Source organism: Capricornis sumatraensis, chromosome 16 (assembly GCF_032405125.1).
Source record: "Capricornis sumatraensis isolate serow.1 chromosome 16, serow.2, whole genome shotgun sequence".
Lineage (NCBI taxonomy): Eukaryota > Metazoa > Chordata > Mammalia > Artiodactyla > Bovidae > Capricornis > Capricornis sumatraensis.
This window is the reverse complement of record NC_091084.1, coordinates 64,615,908-64,629,371: the sequence shown is the minus strand read 5'-3', so window position 1 is coordinate 64,629,371 and position 13,464 is coordinate 64,615,908.

The window sequence follows — 13,464 nt, the reverse complement described above, 5'->3', positions numbered from 1 at the left end:
ACTGTGCACTGCCTGTAGTACGGCCAAATTTCATCTGGTGAAATTTTGGTGATGGGAGCAGGGGCAGGGGGGCACCAGCAAGGGCCGTGTGTGTGTTCACACATGTGTTTGTGCTGCAGTACAATATAAAAGGTGCTTCTTATAGTGAATTACAAACAGTTTGAAAACCGTGAATATAGTATTTATAAATCTGTGCTGTCCAATACACTATCCACCAGCCATATGTGGCTATTTAAATTTAACAAAAATTATACAAAATTAAAATTCAGATCCTCAAACTAGCCACATTTCAAGCGCTCAGTAGACACAGGTGGCTCATGACTACTGTCCAGGACAGAGCAGAGATAAAACGTTTCCATCAGAACACAGGAAGTTCTCTTAGCAAGCAGAGTTCTAGATCATTCTGAGTTTGCATAACCCCTCTAATGTCACCTGATAGAATTACAAGTGTGTCCAGGGTGATCAGATGAATGCGTTTCCTGAATAGAAAGCTCTGATTTTATATTGTCTCATAATCCAGCTGGCATCAAGCTGGAGATAAAACCAAAATATCCTGAAAATCACCCTGACACCTTCCAGCCATATGCATGGCTGCCTCAATTTTCTTCTCCATAAAGTCACTATTAATAAATAACCACCCATTGTTTGTTTTGAATTACAAGGACTTTCGGGGTAGGGGGAAGTAAAAAGTCCCAAAGGAGAGCGCTTCAGGAATGGGCAGCTGACCAACTGTAACACAACAGTGTGATTTTTAAAAATTCATTTCCTGGCTCTGAGTGAGGGCTGAAACCAAATCCAATGAAGGCATAATATTCCCACGTGGGACTCTAATGATTATCAGTTAGTGTTATCATCGGAAGCCCTGCAGCCTGAGAGGACGGTGATATATCACATGAAGGGTTTTGGGGCACCTCATTCAGGAGTGGTCACCCCACCCCAGGACAGGTCCTCACCTTGTCGTATCTGGGGCTGGTTGCTGTGTAGGGGGCCTTTTACATGCTGGGGAATCATCAGTGTTTTCAGCTCCTTCACCTCGGCTCTCTCCATAGCAATGACGTTAAGAAAGAAGCCTAAGGATGTGAGAGCCCGTCCCAAGCTTTGACTTGCTCTGTAGCTTAGAAAGGCAAAACGACTGTGCCAGAAATGTGGGCCAAAAAGCGAGGACAGGATCTTGTCTGTTCCACTGGGTATCCCAGTGGAGGATACTCCCTCTGAGAACCAGAAGGAACAATACTCTCCTTGCGTACACACCTTCTACTGTAGCAGGACCTTGACCCCCTTCCAGTTGCAGCCTGGATGATATGCTTGCCTTCTGGGTCCAGGTGTAGGCAGACAAAGAAGGATCCCCAGTGAGCATGTTACTCAAGGACAGTATATCCATACATATGAAAGCCAAATTCAGAAATGACCTAAAACTGGCAGTAAGTTGAGATTGAGAATCCATAATGCATGGGCATCTATTCATGTAACCCAGTTGTATATTGTGCAATCTAGTGTCTAATACAGTGGCTAGAACATGGTAGGCACTCAATAAATATTTTTGAATGAGTGAATGAATAATTGAATATGAAATGTATGATGCCCTGCGCTAACCTAATATGGTTAGAACTTCATTTGTCTTTCTGAACTGGAGCAGGAAGCAGGGGAAAGTACACTTGCTTCACCTAATATTTCACCAGTCTTATCAATAATGTACAGAGGAAAGAAATCATAAAGGAAAAGATTCATTATTTGGCTATATTAAATATCAGGTGTTAAAATCACTATAAAATTTAAAAGAAATGATATAAAATTGGGTAGAATACCTGCAACATATGATAAAGACAATACCATGACTCTATAAAGAGATCTTAAAATACATAGGAAAAGATACACAGTACCATAATAGAAAAATGAACAAAAGATGTGAACAGACACACACACACATACACTAATAGCTTATAAACACATGAAAAAAAAAGTTCAACCTCTCTGCTGGTAATCAAAAATATGCATATTAAAACCACAATAGGATACCATTTTCAATTATCAAATTGGTAAAGGTATTCTGTTGTTTTGCTTTTTAATGACAATACTCAGCATTGGCAATGTGTGAAAAAATGGGATCCCTCCTCCACTGTTCAAACACTTATGAAAGATAATTGGATAACTTGTGCCAAAAACCTTAAAATGTACACCCAGTTTGATCCATAACTCTATTCCAGGAGCTTAAGGAAATAATCAGAGATGTAACTAATGATTTATGAGAAAGAGGTTTCAGTTTAGTTCAGTTCAGTTCAGTTCAGTCGCTCAGTCGTGTCTGACTCTTTGCGACCCCATGAATTGCAGCACACCAGGCCTCCCTGTCCATCACCAACTCCCAGAGTTCACCCAAACCCATGTCCATTGTGTTGGTGATGCCATCAAGCCATCTCATCCTCTGTCGTCCCCTTCTCCTCCTGCCCCCAATCCCTCCCAGCATCAGAGTCTTTTCCAATGAGTCAACTCTTCGCATGAGGTGGCCAAAGTACTGGAGTTTCAGCTTCAGCATCATTCCTTCCAAAGAAATCCCAGGGCTGATCTCCTTCAGAATGGACTGGTTGGATCTCCTTGCAGCCCAAGGGACTCTCAAGAGTCTTCTCCAACACCACAGTTCAAAAGCATCAATTCTTTGGCGCTCAGCTTTCTTCACAGTCCAACTCTCACATCCATACATGACTACTGGAAAAACCATAGTCTTGACTAGATGGACCTTTGTTGGCAAAGTAATATCTCTGCTTTTGAATATGCTATCTAGGTTGGTCATAACTTTCCTTATGGCAGGGCAAAACTGAAGTCACCTATAAATCCATCAATAGAAGGGTTATTAAGTGATTTTCCCAGCCTAGTATATAGAGACAATGCATAATTTTGAAAGTCCCTTTACAATATTCACAATAGTCAAGAATTAGAAGCAACCTAAACGTTCATCAACTGATGAATGAATAAAGAAAATGTCATATGTAGACTTCAATACAATGGAATGTCAGTCAGTCTTTAAAAGGAAAGAAATCCTGTTATATACTGCAACATAGATGAACCTTGAGGATATTATGCTAAGAGAAATGTAAGTCACAAGAAGACAACTATTGTAGAAACCCACTTATATGAGGTATCCAAAGCAGTCAAACTCATAGAAACAATAAGTAGAATAGTGTTTCACAGCCTGGAGCTATGAGCTGTGCTGTTCAGGGCCACCCAAGACAAACGGGTCATAGTGGAGAGTTCTAACAAAACGTGGTCCACTGGAGGAGGGAATGGCAAACCATTCCCGTATTCTTGCTGTGAGAACCCCATGAACAGTATGAAAAGGCAAAAAGATATGACACCAGAAGATGAGCCCCCCCGCTCCAGGTCAGAAGGTGTCCAATATGCTACCAGGGAAGAGCAGAGGGCAATTACTAATAGCACCAGAAAGAATGAAGCGGCTGGGCCAAAGGAGTAATGACACTCAGTTGAGGATGTGTCTGGTGGTGAAAGTAAAATCTGATGCTGTAAATAACAGTATTGCATAGGAACCTGAAATGTTAGGCCCACGAATCAAGGTAAGTTGAATGTGGTAAACCAGGAGATGAACATCAATGCCTTAGGAATCAGTGAACTAAAATGGACAGAAATGAGCGAATTTAATTCAGATGACCATTATATGTACTGTTGTGGGCAAGAATCCCTTAGAAGAAATGGAGTAGCCCTCACAGTGGACAAGAGAGTCTGAAAGCAGTTCTTGGATCCAATCTCAAAACAACAGAATGATCTGGTTCATTTCCAAGGCAAGCCATTCAACATCACAATAATCCGAGTCTATGCCCCAAACTGATACCTAAAAAGCTGAACTTGGCTGGTTCTATGAAGATCTACAAGACCTTCTAGAAATAACACCAAAAAAAGAAAAGATATCCTTTTCATCATAGGGGATTGGAATGCAAAAGTAGGAAGTCAAGAGATACTAACAAGCAAGTTTGGCCTTGGAGGACAAAATGAAGCAGGTCGAAGGCTAATAGAGTTTTGTCAAGAAAACACACTGGTCAGAGCAGTCTTTTCCTACAACACAAGAGACAGCTCTATGCATGGACATCACCAGATGGTCAATACCCAAATCAGACTGATTATATTCTTTGCAGCCGAAGATGGAGAAGCTCTACATGGTCAGCAAAAACAAGACCAGGAGCTGACTGTGGCTCAGATCATGAGCTTCTTCTTGCAAAATTTAGGCTTAAATTGAAGAAAGTAGGGAAAACCATCCAGGTATGACCTAAGTCAAATCCCTTATGATTATAGAGTGGAGGGAATCTATTTGATTCAAGGGATTAGATCTGGTAGACAGAGTGCCTGAAGAACATGACACTGCACAGGAAGCAGTGTCAAAACCATCTCAAAGAAAAAGAAATGCAAGAAGGCAGAGTGGTATCTGCAGAAGCTTTACAAATGGCTGAAAAAGAAGAGAAGCAAAAAGCAAGGGAGAAAGGGAACGATATACCCAACTGAATGCACAGTTCCAGAGAACAGCAAGGAAAGATTAAAAAAAGGCTAAATGAACAATGCAAAGAAATAGAAAAGAATAGAAAAGAATAGAGATCTCTTCAACAAAATTGGAGGTATCAAGGGAACATTTCATGCAAAGATGGGCAAGAAAAGGACAGAAATGGAATGGACCTAACAGAAGCAGAAGAGATTAAGAAAAGCTGGTAAGAATACACAGAAGAAATATACGAAAAAAGGTCTTAATGACCACGATAATCATGATGCTGTGGTCACTCATCTAAGCCAGACATCCTGGAGTGTGAAGTCAAGTGGGCCTTAGGAAGCATTTCTACAAACAAAGCTAGTGGAGGTGATGGAATTTCAGCTGAACTATTTCAAATCCTAAAAGATGATGCTGTTGAAGGGCTACACTCAACATGCCAGCAAATTTGGAAAACTCAGCAGTGGCCACAGCACTGGAAAAGGTCAGTTTTCATTCCAATCCCAAAGAAGGGCAATGCCAATGAATGTTCAAGGTACAAACAATGGCATTCATTTCGTATGCTATGTTCAAAAGGTTATACTCAAAATCCTTCAACCTAGGCTTCAGCAGTACATGAACCAAGAATTTCCAGATAACAGCTGGGTTTAGAAAAGGAAGAGGAACCAGAGATCAAATTGCCAACATTCACTGGATCATAGAGAAAGAAAGGGAATTCTAGAAAAACATCTATTTTGCTTCATTGACTATGCTAAAGCCTTTGACTGTGTGGATCACAAAAAAAAAACTGGAAAATTCTTTTTTTTTTTAATTTTACTTTACAATATTGTATTGGTTTTGCCATACATTGACATGAATCCACCACGGGTGTACCAGATCATCATACTGTCTCCTGAAAATCCTGTTGTGGGTCAAAAACCACAGTTAAAACTGGATTTAAAACTGGTTCTAACTGTTGTTTCTTGATCCATAAGATCAAGTGGCTCTGGTTTTAGACTGGTTCAAAATTGGGAAAGGAGTACATGAAGGCTGTACATTCTCACCCTGTTTATTTAATTTATATGCAGAGCACCTCATGTGAAATGCTGGGCTTGATGAATCACAAGCTGCAATCAAGAATACTGGGAGAAATACCAACAACCTCAGATATGCAGACGATATCACTCTAACGGCAGAAAGCAAAGAGCCTCTTGATGAGGGTGAAAGAGGAGAATGAAAAAGCTTGCTTAAAACTCAACATTCCTTTTTATGGCTGAGTAATATTTCATTGTATATATGTACCACAGCTTCTTTATCCATTCAACCGTCAATGGACATCTAGGTTGAGTCAGTCCTAATGAGATGGGTGAATCTAGAGCCTATTATCAGAGAAGGCAATGGCACTCCACTCCAGTACTCTTGCCTAGAAAATCCCATGGATGGAGGAGCCGGGTAGACTGTAGTCCGTAGGGTTGCAAAGAGTCAGACACGACTGAGCAACTTCACTTTCACTTTTCACTTTTTACTTTCATGCATTGGAGAAGGAAATGGCAACCCACTCCAGTGTTCTTGCCTGGAGAATCCCAGGGACGGGGGAGCCTGGTGGGCTGCCGTCTATGGGGTTGCACAGAGTCGGACACGACTGAAGTGACTTAGCAGCAGCAGCAGAGCCTATTACATAGAGTGAAGTAAATCAGAAAGAGAAAAACAAATATTGTATACTAACACATACATATAGAATCTAAAAGACAGTACTGATGAAGCTATTTGCAGGGCAACAATGGAGATACAGACATAGAGAACAGACTGGTGGACATGGTGAGTGGGGAGGAAGGAGACGGTGGGATGTATGGAGACAATAATACAGAAACATACATTACCATATGTAAAATAGATAGCCAATGGGGATTTGATGTATGACTCAGAGAATTCAAACCGTGGCTCTGGAACAACCTAGAGGGGTGGGATGGGAAGGGAAGTGGGAAGGATGTTCAAGAAGGAGGAGACAAAGGTATACCTATGGCTGATTCATCTCGAGTTTGGCAGAAACCAACACAATACTGTAAAGCAATCACCCTTCAATTAAAAACAGATGAATTTAATTTAAAAAATTAACACTCAAAAAATTAAGATAATACCATTCAGTCCCATCACTTCACGGCAAAAAGAAGGGGGACATGTAGAAGTAGTGACAGATTTTATTTTCTTGGGTTCTAAAATCACTGCAGACAGTAACTGCAGCTATGAAATTAAAAGACGCTTGCTCCTTGGAAGGAAGGCTGTGACAAACCTGGACAGCATGCTAAAAAGCAGAGACATCACTTTGCCAACAAAGGTCTGTATAGTTAAAGCTGTGGTTTTCCCAGTAGTCATGTATGGTTGTGAGAGTTGGACCATAAAAAAGGCTGAGCACCACATAATTGATGCTTTTGAATTGCAGTACTGGAGAAGACTCTGGAAAGTCCCTTAGACTGCAAGGAGATCAAACCTGTCAACCCTCAAGGAAATCAACCCTGAATGTTCATTGGAAGGACTGATGCTGAGGTCCAATACTTTGGCCACCTTATGGGAAGAACTGACTTATTAGAAAAGACCGTGATGCTGGGAAAGATTGAAGGCAAAAGGAGAAAGGGGTGGCCTTAGACTTCCCTGTCCTTCATTATCTCCCGTTGAGTCAGTGATGCTAACCATCTCATCCTCTGCTGCCCCATTCTGAATACCGACACTAATATGTTTTTTATAATCTCTCAATAAGTTAAGAAATCCCAACAAAAAGTTGAACAGACATCAACAGATTTGGGAATAAACACAACTGTTCCTCTCCTGGTGGTAGAAGGTACCGACTTTCTAACCATCAGCATGCTACACCATCAGTCACAGAGCAAGTGACCAGCTGGTTAAGTGGAAGGCCTTTAAGACATTCTACTTTAAGACTCTTATGTACTTCAGTACTAATATTAGGGCAAGGCAGCACCCAGAAACACCATTTCTTGCCCCCAGGGTAGAATTCAGCCACTCTTCTCAGCACAGCACTGCCCACACAGTCTTATTTATAGCAAGTCTGTAAGGGTGTTAGTAATTCAGGGAATGCCTATATTAGCAAAATTTAGCCCATATATTTAGTCTGAAAAACAAGTCCTACAAACAATACATGTAATTTTGTTTACAATTTGGAGATATATATATATATACACATACATATATATATAACAGGAGCTATTCATATAATAACCCTAGAAGACAAGCTGCCAATACCCACGGGACATAACGTGAGATAAACATACAGATTCTTCTGTCTCTGAAGTTCACCTAAGAAATAGAACATTAGCTGATTGAAACATCATCATTTTTATTGGCTATAACACATGCTTAAGAAACCTTTAATGGAAATTGAATGCTTTGTATTTAAGATGTTTCCTACTCTGACCTTTAAAACACTGAAATAACTAGAAGCAGAAATGAGAATGTTTCACTTATCTGCTACCACATTTCAGAGCTGCAGTTTTACATTAAAAGACATTTCACCTTCAAGGTCAGAAAGGACATAATGTCCTACATGCAGCTAGAAGAGAAGGTGCAGCTGAAACACAAGAAGAACCCTCCCCCCAGTAAGAGAGGCAAGAGAAGACTCAAGTGGAGAATGTCCTGCCTGCCTTGCATCCATCAAATCTAAGTCTCTGTCGTGTTTCTCCATAATCTTCAGTGATACTCAGTCTGTGCTTGAGAATAAAAGTGAGCCTTACTTCATACAAATGCAATGATCTTGAACATGCGAATACACTGAAGGACCATCAAAAGCACTAGGAGAGATAACTCTTTAAAAGGACAGCTATAGCTCTCCCTTGTCATTTGGGTCCCTGCCATTTTAACTTCACAAGTCAGCAGAACTATTAAATCTAAGTACAAATGAAAACAAAACAAACAAGGTTGGGCAATGCACCATGAAAATGAATAAAGGAAACCTCATTTACAATGGAGTCAAGGACTTCCCTGATGAGTCAGTGGTTAAGACTCTGCACTCCCAATGCAGGGCGAGGGGATTCAATCCCCGGTCAGGGCACTAAGATACCACATGCCAGCCTGTATGGCCAAAATAAATTTTAAAAAATAAATAAACAAGATTCTAACAGATGAACAAGGTCAACTTTTAGAAATAAAATAAATACAAAATGGAGTCAGGACATCCTGAAAGGGGAGCTCACAAGCACTACCACTCACCACCACACCATATATTTTCCCAACAGGAAGACACTTACTTTACACACCTGGCAGGAGGAAGGAAGATTTTCTCCTTGCCCAGCAACAGTCCAGCCAATAAGAAGTCATGACAACTCCACCAATAAGGAGCCACCAAAACCCTGAACTCTCATTCCCTCCAATGGACTTTTGTTCAAAACCAGCCCCTCCCAACTCCTCCCTTTCCTCTACAAAAGGACACTCTTCCTTTGTTCTCCAGACTTGCCTATTGTCCACCATAGTTTGCATGTCCCCTATTGTAATTCTTCTGCTATTCCCAAATAAACTTAATTTTGCTGGCTAAACCGCCTACCTTTTTGTTTTAAACAGCTGACAGAACAAAAGGCTTCCAATTTTTTATTTTGGCTAATAAGAACATTTAAAAGTCCAGGCAAAACACCAACAAAAATCCTACCATCCACTAGCAGATTCACAATCCTGACTGCACAACAGAATCACCTGGGAAGCTTCAAACCCACACAGGCACCAGGCCTATCCTACAGCATTCTGATCCAACTGTCTTAGGTGAAGCTAGAACTCCATCATTTCTAAAATCCCCCCAAGTGGTTCTAAAGTGTTGCCAGGGTTGAGAACCACCATCATTCCATTAAAAAAGGGGCATTTTAAAGCCAAAAGAGTGAGGCTATAATCTTGGATTATAGGATGGCTATTAAAAGTAAGTAAAACTAGGCTTATGAAAAACACACTACGTTAACTCTGTATTTTTTCGTTTCACTTCTAACAACCTACACTGAAAAGCTTAATGGACCAGCATTCAGGGATATCCTGTCCACACTAACACGCTGCACTTCTCCATCCCTCACTCTGTAATCTCTTACACTCTGGCTTGCACCTTCTCCACTCAAGTAGCCCTTTCATAGCTCACAAAGGAATCCTGCATAGCCAAATCCAATCACGTTTCCTCATTTCTCCTTCCTCCACATCTTTGCAGCATTTCACAGAATGGGCTGGTCCCCTCTTCTTGGAACTCTTCCTCCTGGCCTGCCAAACAATTCACTATTTCCCAAATATGTCCCGCAGTTCCTTGCTTCTAGCTCTGTTCATGCGTCTCCCTTTTCTTGGAACTCCCTTCTGCCTTATCTACAGACCCAAATTCCACATCAATCCTAAATCAAGGACGTAGTCAATTGCTACCCACGCCCTACGCCCATCCGTGTTCCACGCGTGGGTCAGCTGGGCAAGAAACCTAGTAGAGTTTAAACTGCAGTATTCATTTCAAGGAGTGAGATGAAGTCACAAACAGAAAAGCCAACCTCAAAGTCAAAAGCCAAGAAGACTGAATACCTAGAAAAGCGGAGTGCAAGATGGACTGAGACATGCCTTGGTTCAGAACCAAGACATTAACAATGTCCATGACAGTAAGAGACCTGAAATAAGAATAAATCCAGGGACTTCCCTGGTGGTCCAGTGATTAAGAACCTGCTTTCCAATGCAGGGGACACGGGTTCGATCACTGGTCCAGGAAGATCCCACATGCTGCAGGGCAACTAAGCCTGTGCACCACGAGTACTAAGCCCTCGTGCCTCAGCTACTGAAGCCCACACGCCCTAGTACTCAGGCTTGGCAACAACAGAAGCCGCCACAGTGAGAAGCCCAAGCACTGCAGCTAGAAAGTACTCCCCACTCAACACAGCTAGAGACAGTCCACACACAGCAACAAAGACCCTGAGCAGCAAAAAATAAATAAATAAAGTTTACCTTTAAAAAATAATTTTTTTAAAAAAAGAACAAATCCAGGTACTCACTCTAATGAGTTTGTGATAATAATTAATATATTGGAGATGATTTCCTAGGCATTGCCTAGGAACACTAAATTCATTATCTCATCTAACCCTCATAACTCTATAAGGAGCCTATTACTGTCCCCATTTTGCAAATGCGGTATACACCAGCAATGCAGTTAAAACACTTGCCCCAGAGCACTCAGCAGTGAATGACTGAGCCAGCGACTGAACCTACCCTTTAACAATTCCAAAGCTTTTAAGAAATCTCTCTGTTACAACCCACTGCCTCCTTTATTGGTAACTCCTCTAAGCCTCAGCTTCCTTTTCCAAAAAACGAGGAGGTTGCTCTTAGTGATTCCGGTGATCCACATTTCAAATCTAATATCCCACAGTTCTGTGAAAAAGGAGAGGGAGACAGAAGCAGATGCAGCAGAGGGTCACGAACAAAGAGAAATAACAGACAGAAAGGTAGTGATAACAAACAGAGGCACGTGAAAAAGACAAAATGGCCTTTGTGGCCCCTACCACCCCAGGCTCCCTTGGGTTTTTTCTGGGCTGTTTTAAGTCTCTTACCTACTCTGAGATGGGTGTAAGGTAACTTTATACTGTATTGAGTTTTTCTTCCAAATCTTATCCCAAAATACCCTGAGGGCTTACAGAAAACCACCATGGAAATAAAAGTACAGGGAAGGAAAAATAAAAAAAGAGGTGAGAACGCACTAAGAAAGCAAGCTTTTGGGTTTTCATTTTAAATTAAGAGGATTATGATAATGATCAAATGAAGTCATTCAAAAGGGGTGTTTTCCAAAGAAAGAGAATAAGTGAGTAAGGAGAACAGAGAGGAAAGAGCAAGTAGAATGACCTTGACTTAGCAACTGATCTTTATTGATTTTCTTTCACCTTCTTATTTGATTCTGGGAAAAGTCACAATGCAAAATGTGTAATATTAGAATCTATCCTTAATGAAATTAATGGATTAACAAAAATGTCAGTGAAGCACAAAGGAGAAGGGAAATATCTTGGGGGAAAAAATGCTACTTTCTTGTATCACCAGGAAAACCAGCAAGAAAAAAAGAGAATGGAAGTTTTCAGAATGGGAAATGTCATCCATTTTCCTTTCCTACAAAAAGACCTTTAGAGAACAATCAATTATAAATCACCACCTTCACCTCTGATAAAGGCTTTTGCAAAACCATCAAACCAATGCTTTAGTACCCCATGACCTAAGAAAGTCTGGGGCTTCACAAATGTTGGAGTTGACATGATTTAGTTTCAGTGTTGGAGGCATAGTTCAGAGGCTCTTTCCAATGTTCACAAATACCTCCCCCCACCCTGAAGAAACAAACACAGATACTACAACATCTGGCCCCTCAATCTCCCAGCATCAGTTACACTTCATTTAACCTTTGATTGTTGTGCTGTTTTAAAGGGGAAAATGTTTCCCACACAAGCAATTTCTGGCCTTTTTGAAGAGTCTAGTTTAAGAGCAGGACATCTAATCTCAAGGAGAGAGGTGAGGCAACCAACCCTCGAACAAAGGGAAATCTGTGTCACATGGATGTGAAGAGCTGGGACACAGAGACGCCTAAGAACTTGCTCACACAAGGCATCTGTGTGTAGAAAGTTTCTCTTCTAGCTCCAGAACAGATCAGTACAGTCATTGTCTGTTTCAGAAAAGAAGGTGCTACAAGAGACACTTTGCAATCTTTACTTTTTATATACAACAAATATCTATCCCTTATTTCAGAAGAATAGAATTCTTTGAAATTATTTTTCCCACTAGAAAGTAGATGATTGAGTGTCAGGGTGAATTCTGAGGGCATTTGCTAAGTAAAATAAGTCAGAGAAACAAATACCATAGGATCTCACTTATATGTGGAATTTTAATAAGCTGAACTCACAGAAACAGAGAAGACATTGGTAGTTGTCAGAGTAAGGGATTGGATAGTGGGCAGGGAATGGAGGGTAGAGGAACTAATAGGTGGTGTTCCTAGGACTCAGTCGTGTCCAACTATTCGTGACCCCATGGACTGCAGCACACCAGGCTTCCTTGGCCATCACCATCTTCCGGAGTTTGCTCAAACTCATGTTCATTGAGTCAGTGGCACCATCCAACCATCTCATCCTCTGTCCTCCCCTTCTCCTCTTGCCTTCAATCTTTCCCAGCATCAGGGTCCTTTCCAATGAGTCAGCTCTTGGCATCAGGTGGTCAAAGTATTGAAGCTCCAGCTTCAGCATCAGTCCTTCCAATGACTATTCAGGGTTGAAGTAGGGGAAGGCAGTCCAAAGGTACAAACTGGCAGTTGTAAGATAAATTCTGGGCATGTAATGTTTTAAAACTTTTAAATAAAGTCTTCTGCGTACTGTTTGGAGAAACTAAGGATGCACGTGTGAAGAACAAGGATACCGAGCCCCTAATCTGAGCACATTTCGGAGAAGGCAATGACACCCCACTCCAGTACTTTTGCCTGGAAAATCCCATGGACGGAGGAGCGTGGTGGGCTGCAGCCCATGAGGTCACTAAGAGTCGGACACGACTGAGCGACTTCACTTTCACTTTTCACTTTCATGCATTGGAGAAGGAAATGGCAACCCACTCCAGTGTTCTTGCCTGGAGAATCCCAGGGACGGGGGAGCCTGGTGGGCTGCCGTCTATGGGGTCACACAGAGTCGAACACGACTGAAGTGACTTAGCAGCAGCAGCAATCTGAGCACATTTACTAGAAGCAGAAGCCGAGAGGCAAAAGTAAGGGTAAGAACATCACCCCTTAGGAACCTGGAGGAACCTTAGAGCACTGTACTTCCACCAGCGGCCACAGGGGGTGCTAGAGTTCACCCAAGTAGGGCTTAAAGAGCAAGAAGACCTCTTCTGATAACTGGGTACCAGAAAGCGAAGGTTACCCCAAGATGAATAGAAGGGGGAGAGAAGGGGAGGAAGAAAAGGTGGAGGAAAGGAGGATGCGGAAGAGGAGGTGGAAGCGGAGGCAAAAGGGGAAAAGGAGAAGAAGAAAAAGAGGCAGCCCC